A 5,190-nucleotide genomic window follows, 5' to 3' on the forward strand; every position below is an offset into this window, starting at 1 on the left:
TGGCACAGGATAGAGCAGGGTTTAGGGCTGTTGTGCATAGGGTCGCTATGAGTCGGAAACGATGGCACATAACAACAACAACAACATTCTGTAGTTGTTTAAGACAGACTTAAATGGTCTTATTGGGGGAAAGAAAGGGGAAATTCTTTCAGATTCCCAAGGAAATGTCAGAAAAGCAATATATGGCCATTATTTTCCATGTGCTCTTTTGGGGTTACTGAGTAAATAGCACTCTCCTTATGTAAGCATCTGTTCTCAGGTTTTTCACCCTGAGAACACTAAGATTTCAGCCTGAAGACACCCTAAAATCTTAAAGAGTAGCAAAAACAACCACCCTTATATATTGCCCATCAAGCTTGTTTATATAGGCAGAATGGTTCATCTGTCCATTTTAGATGGCTAGATGTCTGTGAAGGATCTTAGTATTGCTTGCCTCATCTACTGGGATTAATAAAATAGAAAGTGGTCTTCAGAAACAGTTAAAGAGAATTACAACACTAGTACACAAGTCAAGTCTTACACATTTAACATTTGCTTGTTGAAAGCAAAGTCATAAAAGTAAATAAAATTAAACATGTTTACTACTTTTCCTCACAAGAACATAAAAATTATGGAGAACTTAACAGGAAATTTTATAAAGTAACACAATTTTTTCCTTTCAATAGTCCTTGGGTAGTTATGCAAAAATAGGTTCCACTTTTTGTTTGTTTCCTTGAACAAGGATTTTGGTCCAAAGTTTTGTTTTAGTGTCTGCTTCTGCCTCTCCCTCTATCAGATCAGCTTCCTCCTTGGCCACCACCTCTTGGTGCTCCATGGCTTTGAACTGCTGTTAGAATCACATGGAGGAGGCTATTGACTTTCCAAATAAGGAGGAAGCCCTCGTTCTTGTCTGCCAAACTGATCACAGCCACTTAAGTAGAGATTACTCCAACTGATTGAGTAACTTTTTCAACTTCCACCATATCCATCCCATGAATGGCTGTAATCATCATAGCGAACGCTTCCACCATAAGATGCCAGGGTCCTCGTGTTGGTGGAGCACTACGTGAGTTACCATAACTCTCATAGGAATCTCTGTAGGAGCCTCCACTTGGATGATCTGAGTAATCATGATCACGACCATAGCCATCTCTATCACTATAACCTCTGGATGGTTAGTCATCACGTAACCTGAATGATCATAATCACAATATGTGTAATCTCTTGCTGGTGGTATGTAATTTCTTATATCCCTAAAATTTGAGTAATCTCTGCTTGAAAAACTATCTTTAGTAGAATATCCATCATCTCTTAGGGACAAATAAGCATCTCTATATGAAGGTAAGGGTTCCCTTCTTGGTGGACCTCCATAACTGTCTCTTCCACATGATGCAGTGCTTTTCCAGCCATTCCACGGCTGCTTCAAACTCATCCAGAAGAGGTTGATCTTTTAGGAGGAGGCCTTCCACTTCATAGTAAGTGGTCCCTTTTTACTGACAGTGGTCCCTGGGAAGAACTCATGTTAAAATTATAGAATAGCCACCATCATCCATGTGACCCCCATGTGAAGGGAGGTCCCCTGGTTCCTCCACTTCCTCCTCTTCCACCTCAAAGACCACTTGGATGACCTCTGCTTCTTGGAAGTGGAGTGGGTCCATGCCTATCACTTTCAAAGTTGGTTTAGTGGCTTGTTCCACTTTGATAGCCTTTCCATCGAAGGACTTTCTGTTCATATCTCTGGCTGTATCTTTAGCATCCACCAGGCTTTTAAAGGTGACAAAAACAGATATTAATTTGTTGGTTTTTCGATCTTTCATGAAGGGTACTTCTATTTTTTTTTAATTTTCATTTTTTTCTTTATTAAAACTGTGGTTCTGTAGTTACAGTCTCAAAAGCATTAATTATCTATCTCCCCTTACTCCTGGAAGAGAGCCTGCATCTTAGTTCTTCCTTCTTCCCTCTTGCTGTCTACATCTCTCATTCCACATGTTTGCTCTCTTTCTTTCTTTTTTTAAAAATAATTTTAATGAAAATTTATAGACTTTGGATTTCCATTCATTCATTATTGTACACTTTCCTCCCTGCCCATCCCTTCTCCCCAGTTTGCATTTCTCTTTGAAAAGTAAAAAAATTAAAAAAAAAATCAATGGTAAAAAAACCCTCCCCACCCATCCCCACCAGTCCACTTCACTATGCAGCTTTCATTCTAGACTATTATAATGACAATAATACCTAATCATATATCCCTCATCTATTTCAATGCAGTGTACATTATCTATCCCCTCTTAGTTTTCCCTCAATCCTGATGTCTGTCTTGCTTTACAGCAATGACACTATGCAGTATCTATCCTTTTGTGACTGAGAGATTTCACTCAGCATATCATCTTCTAGGGTCACCCATTTTGCAAAATAATTCATGAGTTCTTTTTTTTTCAATGCAGCATAGTATTCCATTGTGTGAATATACCACACCTTCTCTATCCATTCATTTGTTGATGAGCATTTGGGTTGTTTCTAACTCTTTGTTATTGTGAACAAAGCAGCAATAAACATGAGTGTGCATATATCTGCTTGGATGGCAATTCTGTTTCTTTAGGGTCTATTCCCATTAGTGGAATTGCTGGGTCAAATGGTATTTCTATTTGCGACTTTTTGAGAAAGCGCCATACTGCCTTGCATAGTGGTTGCACCATTTTACACTCCTGCCAACAGTAAATAAGGGTTCCAGTTCCTCTGTAATCTTGCTAGCATTTGTTGTTTGCTGTTCTGTTGAATTTCGCTCTTCTTACTGTGGTGGGATGCTATCTCATAGTCGTTTTGATTTGCATCTCTCTTAGGGTTAGGGATTTTGAACATTTCTTCATGTGTTTGTTCACCATCTGAATGTCTTCTTTAGTGAAATGTCTGTTCATATCCTATGCCTAATTTTTCAATTGGGTTGTTTATCTTTATCTTGTTGTGGTGCTTGAGTATTTTATAAATTCTAGATATAAGTCCTTATTTGATAAGTCATTACCAAATATTTTTTCCAAGTCTGTGGCTTCCATTTTTACCCTGATGAAGAAGTTTTTTTTGGATATGCATAGGGATTTAAGTCTTAGAACGTCCCATTCATCTAGTTTATCCTCTCCTGGTTATAGGTTTTCCAGGATACTTGGAAGACTGTTTATGTTGTAGATTAGGAGTTACAGAGTTCTTACAAGGTTTTCTCTAATGAAGTTTATAGTCCTTGGTTTTAGTCCTAGATCCAATAATCCATCTTGAGTGTGTTTTTATGTATGGTGTGAGGTGTGGATCTTGCTTGAGTTTTCTGTAGATAATTTTCCAATTTTTTTAAGAAAGCTGTCATTTTCCCCACTTAACTGATTTCATCTCCTGGTCAAAAATCAGTTGACCATAGGTAGATGGGCTAATTTCTGGGTTCTCAATTCTATTACATTGATCTATGTGTCTGTCATTGTACCAGTACCATACTGTCTTGACCACCACGTCAGTGTAGTAGGATTTGAAATCAGGAAGTGAGATGTCTCCTACCTTGTTTCTCTTTTTAAGGATTGCTTTGCTTATTTGGGACCTCTTTCCATTCCAAATGAAATTAAAGATTGTGTTTTCCATCTCATTGAAGAATGGAATTGGTATTTGTATTGGGATTTCATTGAACAGGTGAATTGCCTTTGATAGTATTATAATTTTCACAATATTGAGTCTTCCTATCCATGAGCAAGGTATATTCTACATTTCACCCATATTTCCCAAATAGAGCTTGCAGAGCTTTCTCATTTGTCTCTGTAGTGATCCCTCCAATGAAGAGCTTTCCTGAATGATCAGCTTCAATCATTTTTCCCTGGGGAGTGTGTATTGCAAACCAGATGTCTGTTCCAAGCTCCTATGAAGCTCATTGACTGGCATTTCAGTGAGGCTCCACACAAGAGCCTGGCACTGGGTTGGGGGACAAGAAGGACTGTTGTGCAATGAGGGCAAACAAAGGAGACAGCAAACTTTATACCACTCAGGAATGAGGCTGAAGGCCTGGGGTAGCACAGATTGTTGTTGAGTCTACCTCCAATCCTGGTGCCACATTCCTCCTCATGAAGCCCTGCTTCCCAAATGATCTGTTCTGTGTATAGATTGAAAAGGTATGGAGACAGGACACATCCATGATGCACTCCTTTCCTGATTTTGAACCGTGCAGTGTTTCCTGCTCTGCTCTGAGGACTGCTTCCTGGTTCAAGTATAAGATTCACATAAGCACAATCAAGTGTTCTGTGGATGATAATGCTAAATGATAAAAAATGTAACCATATAAAAGATCCTAGGAACTTTGGTGGCCCGGTGGTGAGAAGCTCTGTAATACCACAGCCATTAATTTTTAATCCACCAGCTGCTCCATGAGAGAATGATGGGCAGTCTCCTTCCATGTGATTTACTGCCTCTAAAACCTGCTGGACGGTCATATATGGGTCAGTTCTGACTTGGTATTTTACAGCAAGAACAACAACGACATATGTGCAATGGAACAAACTATTGTAGTCCTTCCATCCATAGCCTCCTATTTTGTGATATAGTATTTATTGTAGTAAGGAGATAGCATTAGGATAGCCCTACTCTACTAGAAGCTAAGCTGATGGAAGCTCAGTGTTCTTGCTTTCTTTGGGATGCGTGCTCTCCTGGGACTCAGCATCCAGCAGCACTGCAACCAACAGCCTGCAAGATCATGGCCCGTCACTCATCAGTCTCTGCTACACTGACCTGCATCATCTATAGTCACAAGAGTAACTTCCTTTTGGGTTTTAGTTTCTGTGAGACCTTCCAATGAACCATAGAACGCAAAGGACAAAGAGGAATGAAAGAACTGAAAAGAGGAGGAAGAGTTGAGGTCAGAGATGATAGGAGTGGCACAGTAGGTTAAACATTGGGGACATTATTGACTTTTACAATTTAATGACTAGTCTGATACTGATTTTAGCAGAGCAAATTGTAATGGCAATATGTATTTATACATGTGTATATGCATGAAAATACACACACATGAATAGTTTTTACTATTTAAAGAAAAACAAAAGTCAGTGTGGCTAACAGCTTGCAAGAATAAAAATGTGTTCAAATTGTCTTTTTTGTGTGGGGAATGTGAAGGGAATGTGAAGGAAATGGGAAAGAGTGGAAAACAATTTATCCAAATTTTTTAAATAAATCAGTATAAAATAAAAAAAT

At 38.8% G+C, this 5,190-nt stretch overlaps 1 pseudogene; it reads right to left on the reverse strand.

Annotated features, from left to right (window-relative positions):
• Positions 1-743: 743 nt before the first annotated feature.
• Positions 744-3,817, reverse strand: LOC102870382 (annotated as a pseudogene).
• Positions 3,818-5,190: the final 1,373 nt, after the last annotated feature.

This window comes from Elephantulus edwardii, unplaced genomic scaffold, assembly GCF_000299155.1.
Source record: "Elephantulus edwardii isolate Elephantulus edwardi_28Jun2011 unplaced genomic scaffold, EleEdw1.0 scaffold00058, whole genome shotgun sequence".
Taxonomy (NCBI): domain Eukaryota; kingdom Metazoa; phylum Chordata; class Mammalia; order Macroscelidea; family Macroscelididae; genus Elephantulus; species Elephantulus edwardii.